Source organism: Musca domestica, unplaced genomic scaffold, assembly GCF_030504385.1.
Source record: "Musca domestica strain aabys unplaced genomic scaffold, Musca_domestica.polishedcontigs.V.1.1 14, whole genome shotgun sequence".
Lineage (NCBI taxonomy): Eukaryota > Metazoa > Arthropoda > Insecta > Diptera > Muscidae > Musca > Musca domestica.
Window position 1 is genome coordinate 10,019,766 of NW_026712192.1, and position 24,887 is coordinate 10,044,652.

The 24,887-nt window shown below is 36.3% G+C and overlaps 1 protein-coding gene across 1 annotated transcript in view; it reads right to left on the reverse strand.

Annotated features, from left to right (window-relative positions):
• The window catches only part of LOC101890888 (uncharacterized), a 518,720-nt gene that overhangs the window by 344,602 nt on the left and 149,231 nt on the right, over nt 1-24,887 (reverse strand). Inside the window, exon 3 of the mRNA XM_059119171.1 lies at nt 17,070-17,103. The gene's annotated coding sequence lies outside the window, so the exon portion shown is untranslated. The remainder of the gene's footprint in view (nt 1-17,069; nt 17,104-24,887) is intronic.

Genomic DNA, 24,887 nt, shown 5'->3' on the forward strand with positions numbered 1-24,887 from the left:
TGGAATTGTGAATTATATATCAAGAAATATACTATAAAATATAGAGGTCTCTTTGTCAAAGTCCCTAAAATTAAAAATAAATGTAAAAGAAAATTAAAAAAGGTTAGAAAATATGTGGTGCATTATTTGATGTAGGCCTTATATGGCGGTAGTCCTTTGGAGTTCACAGTCGGTACTACTTCCTATGACAGAAAATTGTTTATACTGGTCCCTGGTTTCCCATTACGAACTTCAAATTTGGTATTTGGAGTTCGTAATGGAACAGCTTTCAATGACAGAATATCTCCTATGAAGATACCAATATTTAGTATTATTCCTAATTATAGCCACATTTTCCAGCGACATTATCTCAAAATTGATTGACAAATTCTTGGCAATACAGGTCCACGTTTTCGTATAGCGCCATATGACTGTATCACCCGATATTTGGTATTTGATAATATTAGAGGAATTTTTTACCTTTTTGCATTACTTTTCAAAAGGTGTTTAAAATTCGGACGGCTCATTATACCCTCATTATACTCATTTGTTTGGGCCAAAAATTATGTAACACCACGAAATATTGGTTTCCCACATAGGAAAGTATATATGGATCTTCCTATCTCGCCGAGCTGAGTCGATCTAGCTATGTATGTCCGTCCGTCCGTCTGTCCGTCTGTCCGTCTGTCCATGTTAATTTGTAGTCACTCTACAGGTCGCAATTATGGCCCGATCCTCACGAAATTTAGAATAGAGGTGGGGATAAGGTCAGAATAGAACCCTATTTCTTTCGGAGAAGATCGCACAATATTTAGGGGTCGAAATGAACCAAAAACTGAAAAAATCCTGATTTTGCAGTTGCTCTACCGGTCGCAATTATGGACCAATCGACGCGGAAATTAGCATGGGGCTAAAACTTCGGGCTGGGCAGAAGCCTTCCGATTTTGATGGTTATCAGGTAATATTTAGTGGGTAAAAGACTATAACATTTGTGTTAAATAAAAGTCAAATTTCCATTATACCGCGAATATTTTTAGTCCCGGCGAAAACATAAACAGACGAACAGGTCAATTCTGACCGTCACGTAGATGCCGATAGTAAACATATCGGATATATATAGCGAAATATATACAATGTGTATATACAAAGGAAAGGAATGTTAGATGGAATGCTTATATCTCAAGAATGGCTGGACCGGTTTTGACAAATTTTGTCAATTCGGAATGCCCTCTTGGCATAGAAGTATAAAATCTAAAAAAATCGCATAAAAGATGCCAATAATGATTTAATATTGAGTTTGTAGTATTTTGTGACATTTTTTTATTTTTTCATATTTTTTATCGCATGCGATTTTTTCAATTAGACTTATAATATTGAAGTGTATATTTTGTAATATTTGTTCACCTTACACCACAGGTTGGGGTTATTATACGCATATTGCAATTATCATCCGATCCTCACGAAAATTTTCACAAGGGTAGGGTTAGTCTCAGAAGGGCTAGGCCTATTGTTTTCAAAGATGTCCGCAATATATTAAAGGGTTGGAATGGACCAACAAATAAAAAATTGTCTGATTTTGTAGCCGTTAGGTCACAAATATAAACCAAAGGACACGAAATCTCGCAAGAAGTTAGAGTTTAGGACAGCGAGTGGAATGGACACCTTCTGGCTTTCTTATTCTGATTTCGTTGACTAATATAACCAAATATCGTAGACAAGCAAATCATATAGATGAGTGTGAATTTGGAGATACAGAGATAGCTATAAAATGGACCACAACAACTAACAGCACGACGAAGTCGTAAATATTGGGCCAATTTCACTGGTGAAAATGCTAAGGGTAATATCTGGGCAGTGCTCTATGACATAATTTTAAAAGCGAAATCTTCCGAAATGGATGAGGTCATAAGGGGCCTTCCAACATATTGCAGTTTGTAGGGTATAATATGGTCGGCCCCACACGTCTATAGCCTTTGATTACTTGTTACTTATTTAAAATTAAAAAATAGAATTTTAAAAACTCTAAACGAAATAATCAAAATATTCTTTCCCCATAATCATTAGCTTATTTTAATTTAATGTTATACAAAAAACCGCATTATTTTATTATAATTTGAAATGAAGTGCCGACAGTATCATCTGACCGCATTTTAATGAAATCACCATTAAATTTGCATCAACATTCTAACGCATTGGGAATTGGACGTTTTCTATTCTAATGGAATTCCATTTATACGATAATTATGAGAATCTGAGAATACAAATGTGATTATTGGCATATGTATGCATTACCATTACAGGCACACGCACACACACACACACATACATGCATACGCACATTATCACATTCGATTGCATTCGATAACGATATGTAAAATGTCATTTACAAAAATATTTAATTTACATAAATAAATATTCGACAAACAAACAAATTCTGTGTTCGACAATTTCAAGTAGAGGATTTCAAAGAGAGGAAATTATATTTCAAATTTCACTGGAATGCAAATAAAATGTGTGTGTGTGTGTGTGTGTATGTAAATTTTGTAGTAAATGCAAATAATGATTGTCTGTGCGTGTGTAGAGATATGAAATTCACCATTAACTTTGTCTAATAAACTTTGTACAAAGTTAAACTATATTTGATAAAAGCAAATTAATTTGATTCCTGCTCTCTCTGTCTCTCTCTATCTCTCCTTGTCAATAATTGACTCCATTTCGTATATTTATTCCATATTATAGATTATTTTAATTAAAGTTCAAGTATCATATGCTACAATTAAACTTCTGGTGCAAAAACAACAAATTTCCTATTTCTAAACGGAAGGAAGGAAGGAAGGATGGCTTATCCGATCATCAATTAATTATAATGTGACCGAAATCAATTGCATGTTTGCTTTTTGTGTAGCATATGTTTAGGATGCCATCGCATGCATATTTCCGTTTCCGTCGCCAGCTTAGTTAATTTATAGTTTCGATATGTGAAAATGAAATATAATTAAAGCAAAACAATATGTAATTATATTTTTCACATTCAACACTTTTCAGAAATAAATTGAAAGATAAATATAGTGGAGAATGGCTATAATTACTCATGGGATTCTAAGAAGAAAATTTTCAATATTTTATGACTCGTAGGAGACATGGGGGTCATGAAAGCTAAAGGGTGCCCAAAGTACAAAACATTGAATCAATTTTCCATTTCAAAATTTTAAAGATTTATGGTGCGAAATTCTGTCATCAAGAGAAGGCGTAATACCTATGCTTCCTACATTCGATTTTTCGGGAAAATGAAAAAAGACCACAGAAATATTAAAATTTGGTTCTCTTGTCGGTGGAAACCGTACCTAAAATGTTATGATTTTGTTTTCTTCAAAAAATATAAAAAAAATAGAAGGAAGCGAGATAGACCCCCAGTTCTTTTTGATGATCTTCATGGAATCACATTCTGAGTCGATTTATGCATGTCCGTCCGTTTGGCTATATTATTTTGTAAACAAAGCACAGGTCGCATTTATTGTCCGCTTGAAACGAGAATTTCAACAAATCACTTCTATGACCCAAGGACGAGTTCTATTGAAATTTGTGGTATTAGGTCCGAATTTAGATATAGCTCCCACATATATCATAGTCCGATTTCAATTTTATTGTGCTCCATATTTGTAAGATACGTCCAATTCGTCCAAATAAGGAGTATCACATCCGACCGAATTAAGTAGCCTAAAAGCAAGTACTTCAAAATTTGGTAAAAATCGTTTCAGATAATTCTATAGCTATAGCTCTCATATACAAGGTGAGATAAAAAAAACTGCAACAAAGTCAATAGCCATAATTTTTACATTTATTTTAAAATTTTATTGAATGAAAGCAAAAAATGTCGAAAATAGCATCAAATTTTAGAATAAGTTTATATTTGTTCGAATTGGTCAACTGTGGCACGAATTATGGCCTTCAAACGACCAACGAACAGTCACACGCTGCCCGAATGTTGCTCTGCGGTATTTTGGCCCATTCACGGCGAAGCGCTTGCTTGAGGTGATCGACACCTTGGTATTTTTTTGTGCCAAACTTGCTTTCCAAAATACTCCAGACACAATAGTTCAACGGATTGGTATCCGGAGATTTTGGTGGGCATTGTGCGCTGGAAGCGAGGAACCTCATTTTGTAACCATTTTTGGGTGGCGCGTGCTGAGTGCGATGGGGCTTAGTCCTGTTGGAATGTCCAAGGTCTTCGGCCAAAATGTTTGTTCCCAAGGCTTTAATACACCCTCCAAAATATTTTCGCGATAATATTTGGCATTTGTTCTGATGCCACGGTCGATTAATAAGAGCGAAGAGCAACCATCGGCTGTTATGGCGGCCCACGCTATCACCATGACCGGCGCTTGAGTTCTGGTGGCCAACCGAAGGTGCACCGTTTCGGCTGACCTGTTTGGCAAGTAAACACGATCATTTTATTTGTTTACAAACTGCTGGACAACGAATGTTTTCTCATCAGAGAAAACCAAATTCGTCAGTTCACCATTTTCGGCCAAGCGAAGCAACCCGTTAGCACTTTTGAGTCTATTTTTTTCTTTTGCGTTGTAAGTTCGTGCACTTTTTGGAATTTCAATGGCTTTACCCTGAGCGATATGTGATATGTTCAGCATACGAGCCATCTTCTGGCCACTGCGACGCAGGTTTCGATCAAGTGGCTTCTTTACTTTTCGAACCATTTCTGCTGATGTTGCTGTTTTCTTCCGCCCACTTCCTTGACGTCGGGCTACGCTACTTTCTGGAAAATTCTCACCAAAATGCTTTTGTACGCCTGTATGCAATATAATGAGCTGTCACTGGAATCATTTTAACAGCTGTCGTACGAGTGGCTTAGAAATGACAGCAGTCTGAAGATGGTTGCAGTTTTTTCATCTCGCCTTGTATATATTTCATCCGATGTGGTGTTTAAGTCCCAGTTATCACATACAGCTCTGCTAAATTTTATCGACATCGCTTCAGATTTGAATATAGCTCCCATTTATAACTTCGTCAGCCCAAATGGAGTGGATTTTGCGCACAAATGGCCGAATGCAGCTTAGAAATAAGTACATCAAATTTGGTGAAAATCCGTTCAGATATAGCTATAGCTCCCATAAATATGTTTCATCCGATTTGGAGTTTTAACTCCCTCACATGCGTAATATGCACTACACAAAAATGATATTCGGTGTCAGATATCAGATACAGCTCAGAAATACTTCTGGCGAATTTTATCAAGATCAGTTCAGATTTGAATTAATCCTCTTTGGATATGTTTATCTGATGTTACGATTATTGTGTACCAAATGTATAATATTAGCCCAAATTTAGTGGGTTTTGCCGCATTTAACCGAATTTATCGTGGAAGCGATTACGACATTTTGTGAAACTCGGGTCCCATATATTTATAGCTCTGATATGTATTTTTATGCCCTCAGCTATATGTCTAAAGAGGGTATATATCAAATCCATTTTCAGGACATTTGGAGTCGATCTAGCGATGCCCGTCCGTCTGTCTCACTGGCTGGCTGATGCACTCCCCCACAAAACCTCAACATTTTCAAAAAAAATATTTTACTGCACAGAAAGAGGATGAATAGTCAGATTTTGCTCCAACTTTGCAAATCCAAATACTTGCATCAGTTCTAGGTCATCCGCGAAAATGGCCATATCGGACCCACTCCATCAAGTACCTCCCTCAAAAGGGTAACAATTTTTAATAATTCTAACTCTAATAAACTGTGATGTAAGAGTTCGCATGCCTTGAAATTACACACATCAGGATATTTTTATTAAACCAAGGTCTGGTGTGAAGATGGAATTTATCGGTACACTCCGTCTGGTACCTCCCCACAAAGGGTCAACATTTTGAATACCCATGAAGCTCATAAAACGCCAAATTAATATCCGATTCCATTCAGACTTGGCACATCTCAATATTTCTAACAACTCAAGATCTGTTATAAAGATGGTAGAGATCGGACTTTTCCTTCTGGTACCTCCCCCACAAAGTGTGAAATTTTCGAATAACCAAAACGATCATAAAATCCGAAATAAGCATCCGGTTCTCTCTATATATCACACATTCCATTATTTCTGCTAACACAAGATCTCTTGGGAGGATTAGATATATCAATCCACACCTACTGGTACCTTCCCCACAAAGGGCTAAAATTTGGAATATCCATGAAGTTCATAAAACACAAAATTAACATCCGATCCCATTCAGACTTGGTACAACTCAATATTCCCATCAACACAAGATAAATTTTGAATATGGTAGAGTTCAGACCATTTCTTCTGGTACCTCCCCCACATTGAATTTGAAAAACAAAACGTTCAAAGAGAGCGAAATAAGCATCCAAATCCCTTCAAATTTCACAAATGCAAACCTTTTTGCTAACATAGGATCTCTTGTGAATATGATATATATTTGCGAACCCATTCTGGTATCTCACCCACAAAGGTTTTGTATTAGATGAATTATGAAAATGGAATACTTCAATCGACTATATCTAATACCTCTCGAACATTTCCTAAAAATTATCACATATGTCATATAAAGTGAAGGATGTAGTCGTTATAGTCCAAACCTGGCACGACGCAATATTTATATCATATTTATTTAAGTCCGATACGAAATGGACAGTATTGGTCCATTCCTTTGAATGATCATAACAGAAGTCAAAATATATTTAAATAATCGAACACTGAAACTTTTAACTTCTTATTCAAAAATTTGACCCGTTATGGGTTAGGCACCAGAAGGAGTGATGCGTTCAATAGGTTCTTTATTCCATATATTGAGTTGGTGGGAATATTGAGATGTGCTTTATTTTATATATGAAATTTTATAACAATTATAATTCCTCCAAATTTTGACTCTTTGTGGGGCAAATACCGAAAGGAGTTGATCGACACATAGCACCTTCACACTAGATTTCTTCATGCCAGATCTAGAGTTGTTAGAAATATTGAGATGTACGAAATTTAACGACAGTTGCACTCTAAGTTCACATTTTATAGGCCTTGAGATTATTCAAAATGTTGATCGTTTGTGAGGGAGGTACTTGCTGGAGTGGGCCGATATGGTTCATATTTGCACCTGACCTAACACTGATAAACATAATGATTATTTCTCGTTCTAAGAAGTAATTTAATTTCTTTGAAAATTTTGAATTTTCCAGGAGTGGGCCGATGTTGCCCGTTTCCGAACTCGGTCTAAGTTGTTTACAATAATATTACGATGTTCTGTGCGCATCTACCAGGCAGACAGAAAGATATCCCTATCAGTGATCAGTTATTTAGGAAAGAATTATTGAATATTTTAATTTGGCCATTACTCTTCAAATATTGTGTGTAGCTCTTACATATCATCAGTTATTTAGGAATGAATTATTGAATATTTTAAAGTGGTCATAACTCCTTAAATATTGAATTTTCTCTGAAGATTCCAATATTCGGGTTTAAAAAAAAATACATTTAACTTAGTTTTGTTCTTAAAACTAGAAATCTTTATAAGAAACACAGTACATAAATATTATGCAACAAAATATTTAAAAATCCACCTCCACCTCATTGATTTGAATATTACATACATATATGTATGTATGTATGTCATACCTTTACATTAACACAGTCACAAAATGACAATTTGATGTATTCTTCTGTGTTTCTTTGTGAATACCTGTATTTTTTTTCTTCATTCATCTGTGACACTGACGTCTTTTAGCAGACTTGTAGCGTATTTAACACAAAAGGAACGCTCATTCCAAATAACAAAAAAAAAATAACATGAATACACACACAACAAGTTTTCTCCAAGGACAAAGCTAAATGCGGGATACATCCTATAGATATACACATTTAAGCAGTAAAAAATGTTTCGAATGACAAACAACAGTTGGCTTTAATTCTAAATAAAATTTGCTGATTTGACGTGATATATAACCCAGTGGTGGTACAGTTTTTCTAAAAAGAAACTTTTCGATATTCAGTATTTTTTGATTAAGGCCAAATTTTCTAACATCTTGGTTTAAAATTATCCATATAGGTTTTCCCATATATTATATGTATTCTACAAAAAAAATATCAATATAGGTCCCCCTTTTGTTACAGATATTATTTAAAATACCACCTGATTTTAGTTATTGCGAGGACTTTGGCAATATTTTCCAATCGATTTTGCTTAAAATTGGTCTCTATAGGATAGAACACTTTTTCGCAATAAGTTTCAATGTAGATCCATGTTTTAGAGTGGCGGAAATTTCAGATTTTTATACCCAACACCACAAAGTGGAAAGGGTATTATGTCTTTGCGCATTTCTTTGTAACATGGAGAAGGAAGCGAGATAGACCCATAGTTACTTTAGAGGTCCTTCACAAAATCACTTTCTGAATCGTTTTATGCATGTCAGTCCGTCCGTCTGTACATGGAGTTTTGTAAACAAAATGCAGGTCTCACTTATTATCCGATTGAGATGATATTTTCTAAACAATTTCGTTTGGCCCAAGGACAAGCCCCATTGAAATCACAATTAGATGTAGCTCTCACATATATCATTAACCGATTTCGGGTTAATTATGCACCAAATGACCTACATCAGTCCAAATGATCTGAACTTCGGCACATCCGACCGAATTCAGTATAGAAGCAGGTACACCAAATTTGGAAAAAATCGGTTCAGATATAGCAGTAGCTCCCACATGTACAGGGTGAGATGAAAAAACTGCAACAAACTTCAAACTGCTGTCATTTCTAAGCCACTCGTCCGACAGCTGTTAAAATTATTCCAGTGACAGCTCATTATATTGTTTACAAGCGTACAAAAGCATTTTGGTGAGAATGTTCCAGAAAAAAAGTTATTCGTGATGGAATTCAAGCATGATAGTGCGATTTATTTATATTTGGCTGGAAAAACACAAGTGGCTATCGTTAGAGCACTCCAGCATTTAAAAGTGTTTTGTGTCTCGTACTATCGCTCGTTTCTGTGACATTGGTAGCGTAGCCCGAGGTCAAGGAAGTGGACGGAAGAAAACAGCAACATCAGCAGAAATGATTCGAAAAGTAAAGAAGCGACTTGATCGAAAACCGCGTCGCAGTGGCCGAAAAATGGCTCGTGAGCTGAATATATCGCAATATTCCATTCGGCAAATAATGAAAAATGAGCTCGGGGTAAAGCCATTGAAATTCCAAAAAGTGCAAGAATTTACACAGCAACAGAAAGAAAATAGACTCAAAAGAGCTAAAGAGTTGCTTCGCTTGGCCGAAAGTGGTGAACTACCGAATTTGGTTTTCTCCGATGGGAAAACATTCGTTCTCCAGCATTTGTAAACAAACAAAATTATCGTGTTTACTTGCAAAAGAGGTCTGCTGAAAATGTGCACCTTCGCTTGACCATCACAACTGAAGCGCCGGCCTTGATGATCGTGTGGGCCACCATAACAGCCCATGGTCGCTCTCCGCTCGTATTAATCGACCGTGGCATCAGAATAAATGCCGAATATTATCGCGAAAATATTCTGGAGGGCACACATACATTTTGGCCGCAGACCTTGGATATTCCAACAGGACTCAGCACCATCGCACTCAGCACGCGCCACCTTCCAGTGGTCACAAAATGAGGTTCCTCGCTTCATTTCCAGCGCACAATGGCCACCAAAATCTCCGGATACCAATCCGTTGGACTATTGTGTCTGGAGTATTTTGGAAAGCAAGGTTGGCACTAAAAAATACCAAAGTGTCGATCATCTCAAGCAAGCGCTTCGCCGGGAATGGGCCAAAGTAGTGCAACATTCGGGCAACGTGTGACGGTTTCATTGGCCGTTTGAAGGCCTTAAGTGATCAATTCGAACCAACCAAACCTTATTCTAAAATTTAATGCTATTTCCGACATTTTTTGTTTTCATTCAATAAAATTTAAAAAAAGAAAATGTAAAAATTATGGCGTTTGACTTTGTTGCAGATTTTTATTTCACCTCCGATTTGGTGTTTAAGTCCATCACATTCGTAATATGCATTTGACAACAATGATATTTGGTACCAGATATCAGATACAGCCCAGAAATATCTCTGTCAAGATTTATCAAGATCGGTCCTTATTTGGATTTAGGTCACGTACATACCTTTAACCGATTTTGGGTTATTTGTGCACCAAATGCCCATTATCACTCCAAAAGACCTTAATTTTGCTGCATCTGATCGAATTCAGTCTAGAAGCAAGTACATCGAATAAGAATAAAATCGGTTCAGATATAGCTGTATCTCCCATAATTCATCCGATTTGGTGTTTAAGTCCCCCACATTCGTAATATGCACCCCAAACGAATGATGCATGGAATCAAATATAGCCCAGAAATAAATCTGCCAAATTGTATGAAGATCGGTTCTGATTTGGATATAGCTGCCATATATAGCTTCAACCGTTTTTAAATTAATTGTGCACTAAATGGCCAATATCAGTCTAAATAACCTGAACTTCGGCACATCCGACCGATTTCAGTCAGAAGCAAGTACATCAAATTTGGTGAAAATCGGTTCAGATATAGCTGTAGTTTCCATTCGGTGTTAAAGTCCCTCAAAGCCGTAATATGCACTCCACAAGAATGATATTTGGTACCAGATTTCAGATACAACACAGAAATACCTCTGTCAAATTTTATCAAGATCAGTTCAGATTTTTATATATTTCCCATATTTCCTTATCCGATTTCAGGTTTATTGTACAAATGGCTAATATCAGCCCAAATGCAGTGAATTTCGGGACTTAGGTTTCCATTTTGTGGAACTCGTCTCCGATATATATATATATATTTAATACAATCCTTCTCGAAATGATATCATGGACTCTATTACAATGTTATTTGGTATAAAAGGTTAAAATTTATCTGTCAAATTTAGTGAAAATCGATTCAGAATTGCACATGCCTCCCATATATTAGTTCCCTCTGAAATCAAACTATAACTGCTCTGAAGACGAATGCTGATAGGTGGTATTATCTACTTAAAATAAATTATTTTGTTACGGGAGCTGTACTAGGTATGCATATTGGTATGGGGTATCATATAGTCGACCCCGCCCGACTTTTGTATTATCCTTACTGGATTTATTTTATATTATTTTGTTTATTTATTTTTTTTTTTTTGTTTTGTTTTTTTTTTTCGCTCACATCGACAAACATCACAACATTCGACTATCTGACAATCTCTTCAATAACAGTTCGTAACAAATCTATGACAACAAATGCAAATCTAATAAAAGTAAAATGTGCTTTATTAGATTATTTGTCATTGGTGTTTTCCTTCCATTTTTATTTATTTTTTTATAGCAAAAACCAGCTCTCGCTAAACTCGAACAAGAGTTAATATGTATTCATTTTAATGTCATGACAAATTTGCATTTTTATGTGTTTTTCTGCTCCTGCGATAGATGGCTATGGGATAAATGTTCGAGTGACAGCAACAGCAGCAACAGAATTCTTGTCTCAGATTAGCTATTAAATTTTCAAATTAGATTTTTTTATGATTACAAGCACTTTTTTCTTAGACTCCAGACACCAGTTGACCATCATGTTTGCATATTTGACGACATTACTTTGTGCAGACCTGTCATCATCATCATCATTTCGTCTTCTTGTTCTTTGTCGTTTTACTTTTATGACTGCTGTCTATATTACCGCAAACTCAACACATTTTTTTTTTTTCCTTAAGTAAAAAAAAGAAAGTTCTAAGGATTGTGTGGTTTAAAAGTTCCCCCATTGTTGTAGTGGAGTGCTGGGAAAATGTCTTGCTGAGAAGTCAAAATTAGAAAGCCTCAACACATAGAGTAATGAGCTCGATAATCTCCTAGAGAGAGGGACATCGTCTTCAATAAAAGACCTAAAGTTCTTCTCCAATAGAAAGCCATGAGATCTTTTCCAGTAGAAGATCAATGAGATCTTCTCCAGTAGAAAACCATTGTCTATAGAATACCAAGAGGACTTCTTCTTCTATAGGTGACCAAGAGGTCTTTTTGTAGAGAAGACTAAGATACATTCTTCTTTTATAGAAGACAAGAGGTCTTCTTCTTCTATAGAAGACCGTGAAGTCTTCTTCTATAGAAGACCAGGAGGTCGTCTTCTTCTATAGAAGACCAGGAGGTCGTCTTCTTCTATAGAAGACCAGGAGGTCGTCTTCTTCTATAGAAGACCAGGAGGTCGTCTTGTATAGAAGACCAGAAGGCCGTCTTCTATAGAAGACCAGAAGGCCGTCTTCTTCTATAAAAGACCAGGAGGTATTCTCATACACTAAACCCGGATGTATTCCCCTATACGACCAAGAGGTCTTCTCCCAAGGAAGACCAGGAGTTCTTCTTCTTCTTCCATAGAAGCCCAAAAGGTCTTCCTCATCTATAGAAGACCAATGGTTCTTCTTCCATAGAAGACCTAAAGGTCTTCTTCCATAGAAGGCCAATTGGTCTTCTTCCCTCTTAAATAGATGACCAAGAAGTCTCCCCTCTTCTATAGAAAACCAACTGATCTCCTTTCATAGAAGATCAGAAGGTCTTCTCTAATAGGGGGTCTCCCTCAATAGAAGACGCTGATATCTTCTTCAATAGAGGACCAATAGGTCTTCCCACATAGAGACCAAAAGGTCTTCTCCCATAGAAGACCAGGAGGTCTTTTTCAAAAGAAGACCAGTAGGCCTTCTTCAATCGAAGACCAGGAGGTCTTCTTCAGTCGAAGACCAGGAGGTGTTCTTCAATAGAAAAACCTGTGGTCAAGAGAAACCAAGGGAAGACCAAAAGGTCTTCGTTTATAGATGTCCAATGTGTCTTCATTCATAGAAGACCAAGAGGTCTTCTTCTTCTTCTTCTAGAGAACACTATGAGATATTCTTCTTGAAATCTTCTTCAATAGGTCCTCTTCCATAGCAGACAAAAATGACTTGTTCCATATAAGACCTTGAGCTGGTCTTCAGTGGAAGACCAGGAGGTCTTCTTCAATGGAAGACCAGGAGGTCTTTTCCAATAGAAGACCAAGAGGTCTTCTTCAATAGAAGACCAAGAGGTCTTCTTCCATAAAAGACCTTGAGGTCTTCTTCCATAGAAGACCTTGAGGTCTTCTTCCATAGAAGACCTTGAGGTCTTCTTCCATAGAAGACCTTGAGGTCTTCTTCCATAGAAGACCTTGAGATCTTCTTCCATAGAAGACCTTGAGGTCTTCTTCGATAGAAGACCTTTAGTTCTTCTTCCATAGAAGACCTTGAGGTCTTCTTCCATAGAATACCTTGAGGTCTTCTTCCATAGAATACCTTGAGCTGTTCTTCTGTGGAAGACCAGGAGGTCTTCTGCAATGGAAGACCAGTGGATCTTTTTCAATAGAAGACCAAGAGGTCTTCTTCAATAGAAAACCTTGAGGTCTTCTTCAATGAAAGACCTTGAGGTCTTCTTCAATGTAAGACCTTTAAGTTTTCTTCAATGGAAGACCAGGAGGTCTTCTTCCGTAGAAGACCTAGAGGTCTTCTTCCGTAGAAGACCTAGAGGTCTTCTTCCATAGAAGACCTAGAGGTCTTCTTCCATAAAAGGCCTTCTTCCAAAAAAGACCTAGAAATCTTCTTCCATAGAAGACCAAGAGGTCTTCTTCCATAAAAGACCAAGAGGTCTTCTTCCATAAAAGACCAAGAGGTCTTCTTCCATAAAAGACCAAGAGGTCTTCTTCCATAGAAGACCTAGAGGTCTTCTTCCATAAGAGACCTTCTTCCTCCTTCTTCTATAGAAGATCAACAGGTCTTCTTCCATAGAAGACCTTCTTCCCCCTTCTTCTATAGAAGATCACCAAGTGCTCTTCTCCTATAGAAGACCACTAAGTGGTCTCCTCCTATAGAAGACCACCAAGTGGCCTTCTCCTATAGAAGACCACCAAGTGCTCTTGTCCTATAGAAGACCACAAAGTGGTATTCTCCTATAGAAGTCCACCAAGTGGTCTTTTCCTATAGAAGACCACCAAGTGGTCTTCTCCTATTGAAGACCACCACGTGGTCTTGTCTTATAGAAAACCACCAAGTGGTCTCCCCCCTTTTCCTATATAAGACCAGGGGTTTTGTCAAATATAAGACCGACTAGTTTTTTAAATAGAAGACCGAGCTGTTTTTTTTACCGAGTGTTCTGCTTCTAAAAAAGGCGTAGTAGCCTTCGTCTACATAAGTCTATAGAAGACTATTAAGTCCTCCGAGTTGTCCTTTTCCATAGCATAAATTACCATTAATTTTTCTGCAGCATTTTAAAATTTTAAAGCCCTTGATTTAAATATGTTCCAACACAATATGGCCAAGTCATTAAAAATGTTTGCCCATGCAAAGAGAACGGGAGGAGGGCCAGAAAAGAAAACATCAGCATTCTAATTATCTGCCAAGTCAGATTGTCTGGTATTTTCGTTCGTCCCGCTTCAATGACTTCAGCAAACAAATGTCTTACCAAATGTCACAATGAAAAATAAAGGCATTGTTCAAATAGGGTCGTGACCAAAAAAAAAAACGAAACCGGCGAACAGCCCAAAAGCTCATAATACAATTTTTCACGTACTCACAGCCATTTGAAAAATATGCGGCACCAGTTACAGATTTATTATTTTCAAATGTTGTAGAATTTTATGGTTACATGATTTGATGTTTGGTGTTTTTATTTAAGTATATACGTATTTATGAAACATGTTGGAAAATGGGATGAAGAGAAAGCAAATTGAGAGTGGGAGGAGGTAGGAACTTTGTGTGTTTTAAAGGAGAAATGCTGAGATTTCTTTGCCATACAAAAATTGGTAAAATATGGGAATATGGGATCAAAAAAGGGGAATTTACAAAAAAAATACATTTTACCCATTTTATTTTAATTTGATTGGGGCAAAAATTATGCAACACCTCGAAATATTGGTTTCCCACATAGGAAAGTATATATGGATCTTCCTATCTCGCCGAGCTGAGTCGATCTAGCAATGTATGCATTGGTAATCACTATATAGGCCACGAATATGACCCGATCTTCACGAAATTTAGAATGGAGGTGGGGCTAGAGCCAGAAAAGAAGCCTATTGGTGATGATCGCATAATATTTAGCTGTTGAAATGGACCAAAAACTGAAAAATTTCCAGATTTTGCGCTACAGGTCGCAATTATAGACCAATCGACGCGAAAGTTAGCAAGGGGCTAGAGAAGCCTTCCGTGCAGAAGCCTTCCGATTTGGATGGTCATCGGGTAATATTTAGTGGGTGAAATATACCATAATATTTGTGTTAAATAAAAGTCAAATTTTCCATTAAACCGCCAATATTTTTAATCCCGGCGAAATCACAAATAGACGAATAGGTCAATTCGGACCTTTACGTAGATGCCGATAGTAAATATATTGGATATGTATGGCGAAATATATACAATGAATATATACACTGGAAGGGGATGTTAGCTAGAATGTTTATATCTTGAGAACGGCCGGATCGATTTTGGCAAATTTTATCAATTCAGAATGCGCTCTTGGCATAAAAGGATAAAATCTAAAAATCGCGTCAAAAGATGCCAATAATGATGTTAATACAGCTTACAGGCGAAATCCAAAATACACAAAAGGCAACTTCTGGGTTTTTTTTATTTCGATTTTGTTGACGAATATAACCAAATATCGTAGACAAGCAAATCATATAGATAGTTTTAAATTTAGATATACAAAGGAGCCTTTTGCATTTGAAGATGATCGGTTCAAATGATTTAGAGGTTGAAATGAACCAAAAACAGCAACATTTTCCTGGTCACACAATTGAAATCAATCCACATGGAATTTTGCGTTAGAAGAGTGTTAAGGACAGAAAAGAAGTCTGGCATTTTGAATGACGATTGAATTATATATGACTGTAAAATGGACCACAAAAACTAATAACAGGACGGGGTGCTTAAATATTTGGCAAGTGCCCCTTATCAAAAATCTAAGGGAAATATCTGGGCAGTACTCTATGTCATAATTTCAAAAGCAGAATTTTGCAAAGTGAATTTGGACATAAGGGGGCTTCTAACATATTGTAGTGTTGTAGGGTATCACATGGTCGGTCCCGCACGACCATAGCCTTTGCTTACTTTTTATACCCTCCAACATAGTATGGAGAGTATAATAAGTTCGTCATATGGAGGGTATATTAAGTTTGTTAATGTCCGTCCGTCTATCCGTCTGTGGAAATCACTTAGCTTCCGAACGAAATGAATTACATTGATAAATTTTACTAAAATGTGTATTATGTCTACATGACCTCAGGTATTGAAAATGGGCCATGTAGGTACATATCTTCGTATAACCCCCATCTAACGGTACCTCCCGATATTCGGTATTTTGAAGATTTTAGCGACATTATTTATCGGAATTGTTTCAAATTTGGTATTTGAAGTTCGTAATGGATACTACATCCTAAGACAGAAAGTGAGCCATGTTGGTCGACATCTTCGTATAGCCCCCATCTAACGGTACCTCCCGATATTCGGTATTTTGATTATTTTATCGACATTATTTACCGGAACTATTTCAAATTTGGTATTTGAATTTCATAATGAATACTACAGCCTATGACAGAAAATTGTCTGTGCAGGTCCACGCCTTCGTATAGCCCCCATATAACGGTACCCCCGATATTCGGTATTTTGATGATTTTAGCGACATTATTTACCGGAATTTTTTTCAAATTTTGCATTTGAAGTTCGTAATAGATACCACAGCCTATGACAGAAAATTGTCTGTGCAGGTCCACGTTTTGTAACCTCCATGTTACCTCCCTATTTGATGATTTTAGCTACATTATAAACAGATTGTTTTTTCAAGTTTCGTATTTGAATATTGTAATAGCTTGTGACAAAAGTTGCCTATGCAGGTCCACTTCGTCGTATAGACCCAAATATGCGGCTACATTTAGTATTTTTAAGATTTTAACAGAATTTTCAACGCATTTTTTTTTTTTTTTTGTTTTGAAAATTTGTACCAAATGGTGGAGGGTATTTAAAAGTTCGCCCCGGCCGAACTTACAGCTTGTTTTGAGTTAAAAATGAGCTTTTCTTCAAAATTCATACTCACCATTTATTCGATTTCCTTTTTATATTTAGTTAACCTGCAATAAAAAAAAGATTCTTAATAATTATAACTCAATTAAAATATTTTATAGTTTATTTCCGGCAACAATAAGCTACGCTTTAAAAAATATCAATTAATTAATATTAATTCATATCACATAATGATGAAATGATTTTAATGCACTTTGAATTCCGAGTTCTAGGAATAAAACCCAAAAAAAAAAAAAAAAAGTTTCCTCTTTTTCAAGCTTCATTACCATCAACCAACAAAGTGTTCCGAGAATTGAGCATGAATTCGATGCGGATTCCTGGCAAAGAAATGAGTCATAAAAATAATCAATATCATAAATTGTTACGCATCGCATGTATGGCAACGTTTGTAGCATTTTGAATAGCCTGAATGCTTGAGTCATTCAGAATGTGCATGTGTATATACACCCCTCGTACTCACCCCACAGTGATGATATCAACCATACTCCACCCACTTCACATCCATTTGGGGGATGGTGGGCTTTTACCAAAAGACTGTGGGATGAAATCTTCTCAATAGAGGAGAGGCATACCGACACATCTCAATATTTCCTCTTCATTTTATCCTATTCATTAATAAAGAGCTTACAATAACAGTGCAGTAGTGCGATATGAAGATAAGAAGAGGGAGTTTTTTTTTTACAGAATCATCCTCAATTACGTTACAAAGAGCATTGACCGATAAAAACACAACATTGGCCCCGCATCCACTCAAGCATTGCTGTTTGAGATTGAATCAGATTTTTTATGATGAATTGGAATTTTCATAATATTATGCTGGGCATATTTAACAAAGCTCGAGTGAAAAAGAAAATATTTGCTGTCGAAGTTTTCCCATCCTGTCCAAATTAAAAATTCTTGTGGGACTTCACATTATTAAAATTATCTTCATCGAAATAGTGGCCTGAGCCCCATTACACTGTGTAACTGAAAATAAAAACGAGTAAAGAAAGTCTTAAAGTCGGGCGGGGCCGACTTTATGATACTCTACAACACTTTGCTAATTTAGTAGAGCTCCAAATAACAATTAAAAATTTCTATGGGAGAATTCAATCATACACGCTATGATTATGATTATAATTTAAAGTTCAAAGGACTAAATATGCCGAAGCATTTGTATCAATTGAATTCGGACTTGTATTGCCCATTTGGTGCACAATTAATTTGAAATCCGATAAAGATATATATGGGAGCTACATCCAAATCTGAACCGATTTTGATAAAATTTGGCAAAGATATTTCTGAGCTGTATTTGATATATTTCCCTGAATATCGTTGTTACTGAGTGTTACGGCTGTGGGTAACAAATATAACAAACCGGATGAACAATATATATGGTAGCTATACCTATATCTGAACAGATCTTCACCAAATTTGACATACTAGCTTCTAGACTCAATTCGGTCGTAAGTGCCAAATTCCATCCCATTTAGACAAATATTAGACGTTTGGTGCACAATAAAAGGTAAATCGGACGAAGTTATATATGGGAGCTATATCCAAATCTGAACCGATCTCGATAAAATTTGGCAAATGTATTTCTGAGCTGTATTTGATATATTTCCCCAAATGTTGTTGTTGCAGAGTGCATATTACGGCTGCGGAGGACAAAAATAACGAATCGGATGAACAATATATATGGAAGCTATAGCTATATCTGAACCGATTTCGATCATTTATTTTCAGGCCTAATTTGGGTGTATTTGCAAAATTCGGGCTGATATTATACGTTTGGTGCACAATAAAAGGCAAATCGGACGAAGATATATATGGAAGCTATATCTAAATTTTGACCGATTATTTCCAATTTCAATAGGGTTCGTCCTTGGGCCAAACAAATGATATGTGCAAAATTTCATCTGGATCGGGCAATAAATGCGACCTGTACTTTGTTTACAAAAATACATGGACAGACGGACGGACGGACATGCATAAATTGACTCAGAATGTGATTCTATGCAGATCATCGAAAGGAAATATGGGTCTATCTCCTTTCCTTTTGCCTGTTACAAACAAATGCACAAAGACATAATACCCTGACCACCTTCTGGTGTAGGGTATAAAAATATTGATATATGAGTGAGAAACCAGATAAAGTGGATCGAAGTATTCCAATTCATCTAATACTGATAAAAATATTGGTATGTGCAAATTTTAAAAGAAATCGAACATTTATTTCCCATTTTGTGCGGCATATCGTAAATTCCATATTCATCTCAGGTTTCTGGTTAAGGGATACAGTTAGATAAAGCAAGTTTTAAAAAATCACTGACGTGTTCCTCAAGTTATGACAGATAAAAATATTGAAAATTGTGACCCTTTGTGGGTGAGGTACCAGAATGGGTTCGCAGATATATATCATCTTCACAACAGATCTTGTGTTAGTAAAATTTTTATCTGCACCTTGTGTTTGTTGAAATAATCTGAATGGAATCGGATGTTAACTTAGCGTTTTATGAGTTTCATGAATATTCAAAATTTTGATCCTTTGTCGGGGAGGTACCAGAATGAATAGACCGATATCTACTATCTTCACATCAGATCTTGTGTTAGTAGAAATAATGGGATGTGTGAAATATGAAGAGAATCGGATGCTTATTTCGGATTTTATTATCATTTTGGTTATTCAATGTTTTGACCCTTTGGTGAGGGGGAGGGATGTACCAGAATGAATGGACCGACATCTACGATTTTCATTGTGCTGGTGAGATTTTCCAAATTTTCAAGACAATCGGACTCTTATTTCATATTTTATACGAGTAATACATAGGAACATTACGAACACCAAATACAAAACTTGAAACAATTCCGCAAAAATGTTTAAAAATAGTCCAACGTATTGGTATTCGGAGATTTTGGTGGCCATTGTGCGCTGGAAATACAGGAACCTCATTTTGTAACCATTCTTGGATGACGCGTGCTAAGTGCGAAAGTGCTGAGTCTTGTTGGAATGTCCAAGGTCTGCGGCCAAAATATTTGAGTGGCTAAGGCTTTAGTACACCCTTCAGAATATTTTCGCAATAATATTCGGCATTTATTCTGATGCCACGGTCGATAATACGAGCGGAGAGCGACCATCTCTCATCGGAGAAAGCCAAATTCACCACTCTACCATCTTTATAACAAATCTTGTATTGATGGAAATATTGAGATTTGCCAAGTCTAAATTGAATTGGATGTTAATTTCGCGTTTTATGCGCTTCGGGAATATTTAAAAATTGATTTCTTGTGGGTACCAGAAGGAATGAACCAATATCAAGCATTTTCGCACCAGACCTTGTGTTGGTGGAAATATTGAGATGTATGAAATTTGAAGACAATCGGACTCTTACATCACATTTTATAAGTGTTGTAATTATTCAAAATTTTGACTCTTTGTTGGGGAGGTACTTGATGGTGTGGACCGATATTGTCCATTTTCGCACCTGACCCAGACCTAACGCAAATATAAGGATTTGCAAAGTTGGAGGACAAAATCAGATTATTGTTTTCCTTTCTGCGTAGAAAATATATTTTATGAAAATTCCGATATTGCCCATCTTCGAACTCGATCTAAATTAGACAAAAATATTACAATGTACCATGTTTGGACCAAATCGGATATTCTCTTCGAGAGTTATCGTGCGAACCAGTCAGCCAAACACATAGACAGACGGACGGACATCGCTAGATCGAATCCAAATGTCCTGAAACGGATTTGGTCCAAGGAGGCTAGGGTCTAAAACCGTTATATCTATTAGGCACGTTTTGACGGTATCAAATGATATATGCCCTCTCTAGCCATATGGCTAAGGGTATAAAAATACACTTTTAGTGAATAACCTGAGGGTTAAAATTTCCAACAAAAATAATCCTGGTATTGTTATCAGTCATATTGTCAAAGTTATAATAAATGCACGGTTTCCAAGGAATTATAATTCGAAAATTAAAGAAAAAAAAAAACAAGTTAGCAAAGGCTATAGACGTGCGGGGTCGTGCATGTGATACATTACATTAGTACAAAATGTTGAAAGTCCATTTATGTCCAGATCCATTTGGAATATGTGGATGTTGCCCCTAGGTTTTTGACCGAGGTCATTTGCTCAATATTTACGCACTCCTAAGTGTTGTTAGGTATTCAAAACAATTTCACACGAAAGTTGTGGCCCATTTTACAGCTAAATGTAATCCAATGGTCATCCAAAATACTAGACTTCTTCCTTGTCCTTAACTCCCTTCTCAAGCAAAATTCCGTGCCAATTGGTTTTCAATTATGACCTCTAGAGGGACTGCAAAATCAAGAAATTTTTAATTTTTGGGTTCATTTAAACCCCTAAGTTTACATCGTTAGAAACCATTGCCTTTAATTCTGAGCCTAACCCTACCCCCATGCAAAATTTCATGAGGATCGGAATATAATTTCGACCTGTATATAATAACCAGAACACAGTGTTGGGAGGTGTAGAAAAACTTTAGAAAATGTACAATTCCAAATTGTAAGTCAAATTGAAAAAAAAAAAATTAACAAAAATTGAAAAAAAAATAACGATTTTCTTAGATTTTATGCTCTTCTGGCAAGAGACTATTCCGAATTGATGAGAATGGTGTAAATCAGTCTAGTGGTTCTTGACTTATAAGCGGAATAACTAAAATTTATTTATTTTACATAGTATTGTACCTATCTTGGTATATATCCCATATCTTGGCTATCAACATCATTGTAAGGGTCAGAAGTGACCTTCTAACGTATTTGTGATTTAGCCGGTATTACAAATATTGGCGGTTTAGTGGAAATTTTCGTATTTTTTTGACATAAAAGTTATAGTTTATTTTACCCACTTAGGCTTCTGCCCAGCCCTGAACTCTAGCCCCATGCTAACTTCCACGTCGATTGGTCTTTATTTGCGACCTGTAGAACAAGTGCAAAATCAGGAAATTTATGAGTTTTTGGTCGATTTCAACCCCTAAATATTATGCGATCATCTCCAAAATGTCTTCTATTTTGACCAAAATCACACCTTTATTTTCAATTTCGTGAGGATCGGGCCGTAATTGCGACCTGTAGCGTCATTACAAATTAACATGGACAGACGGACGGACAGACATACATAGCTAGATCGACTCAGCTCGGCGAGATAGAAGGATCCAGGTATAGTTTCCTGTGTCGGAGATCAATTTTTCGAGGTGTTACATAATTTTTTGCCCAATCAAACTTATAATGCCCCCAACACAAAGTGTTGTAGGGTATAAATAACAACAAATAAATAAATAAAATACACTTTTGGTAATTAACTTAAGCGTTAAAATTTCCGACAAAAATAATTCTGGTATTGTTATCATATTATAACTAAAATGCACGGTTTCCAAGGGATTTTAAACCAACAATTGAAAAAGCTGTAAATTCGGCCGGGCCGAACTTTGAATACCCTACACCATTTGGAACGAATTTGGAAATTTTCAAAAAAATAAAAGTTCTGCTACATTCTTAAAAATACCGAATATAGCCGTTATATAGGGGTCTACACGACGACGTGGACCTGCATAGGCAGCTTTTGTCATATGCCGTTAGAAAATTCAAATGGAAACTTGAAAAAAAATCGATGAATAATGTAGCTAAAATCATCAAAATACCGCATATAGGGAAGTACTATTATACGGACGGACACTTTTATGTCATAGGCTATTGTATCCATTACGAACTTCAAATACCAGATTTGAAACAATTCCGGTGAATAATGTCGCTAAAATCAACAAAGTACTGAATATCGGGAGGTACAGTTATAGGGGGGCTATACGAAGACGTGGACCTGTACAGACAATTTTCTATCTCAGGCTGTAGTATCCATTTCGAACTACAAATACCAAAAATTCCGGTGAATAATATAGCTAAAATCATCAAAATACCGAATATCGGGAGGTACCGTTATATGGAGGCTATACGAAAACTCGGACCTGCACACACAAATTTCTGTCTCAAGCTGTAACATCCATTACGACCTACAAATACCAAATTTTAAATAATTACGGTCAATAATGTCGTTACAATCCTCAAAATACCGAATAATGGGAGGTACAGTTATATGAGGGCTATTCGAAGACGAGGACCTGCACACACAGTTTTCTGTCTCAGGCTGTAGTATTTGTTACGAACTTCAAATACCAAATTTGAAAGAATTCCTGTGAATAATATAGCTAAAATCATGCAAATACCAAATATCGGGAGGTACGAATATATGGGGACTATAAGAAGGCGTGGACATGCACGAACAATATCTGTCATAAGCTGTAGTATCCATTTAAAACTGTCGTGAATAATGTCGCTAAAATCAGCAAAATACCGCATATTGGGAGGTACCGTAATATGGGGGCTATACGAAGACGTGGACCTGCATAGACAATTTTCTGCCTTATGCTGTAGTATTCATTACGAACTTCAAATACCAAATTAGAAACGATTTCGGTGAATAATGTCGCTAAAATCAATAAAAAATAATTACTAAATCACCAAAATATCGAATATCGGGAGGTACCATACTCATTTGAGTAAAATTTTATCGACCTCCTTTTTTCGTTCAGGAGCTAGAGTGATTTCCACTGACGAACAGACGTATATAGAGGAAGAGGGGACTTAATCACTCTATTTAGGTTTTTTGCAATGTGAGCTTTCAAAACACCAAAACAGGTGTTTGCTATATTTAGATCTACTTTCGTAATCTGCTGGAATTTTCCTGTAATTATTTTTTGTGTTGCGCAGTGTTATAATTATTTCTCCTTATCCGTTAATATGGTGCTGAACATAACCATTTTCTAAGAAAGTTGACAGTAATTCGTTATTTAAAGTTCTCAATGCCCTAAATGCTTGGTAGATGACAAACAATTTCATCCCAGTCAAGCATAGGTCCTTTTTGCCTACCATATTTCACATTTTTATTGTGCGATTTGTTGTTATAATTGCAAAAATTTTCCTTAAGATAAAATTATTATCCCTAATCTCGCAATCTCATAATCAATCGTTAACGACTGTCGCCCCGTTCTCCTGACATCTTACATTTGTCACATTTTTAGAAACACGCTTTCTCTGGGTTTTTTCCCATCAAGCCGAATTGTATAAGAAAAATTTCCATTCAGCATTTATTTATGTGGTCCTTGCGACATAATTTCCCAAATTATATAAGCATTCGCCGAGGTAATTAATTCCTTAATTATATATGAAATAAAAATAAATGCTGCGCCTCTCGACAGAAACAAAGAAACTAATTAAATACTGATTTATGATTATGATCCAATCAAATAATCTCATAAAGCATTTCATCCACATCGCACTTTACTGCCAGAGCAATTCAGTGGATTAATTGGCACTTGGATGGGGAGAGAACTGTGAAAGCAAAATGAGAGGAGAGGGGTTTGTGCATCAACGTCGACTACGTGACATTCTAAACAGTGTAGAGGAAACATTTCAGGAGATGGGGAAATCGTTAATGGAAAATTTGGAACTAGGAGAAGAATCGTTCAACGAAGTACATATGGATCCTTGATATCTGTTAAGCAACTAGTTTTAAATGTACTCAGTTTTAACTAAAACAAGTAAAAAGGCAGTAAGTTCGGCCGGGCCGAACTTTGAATACCCTCCACCATTTGGAACGAATTACAAAATTTTCAAACAATAAATTCCTTTTAAAATTCTGTTAAAATCTTTAAAATATCGGAAGGTGCCGATATATGGGAACCTATATAGACAATTACCTTTCAGGCGTTAAAGTGCTCGCAAAGAACTCCTGGAGTGGATTTTCAGACAATACCATAGGAAAAATTT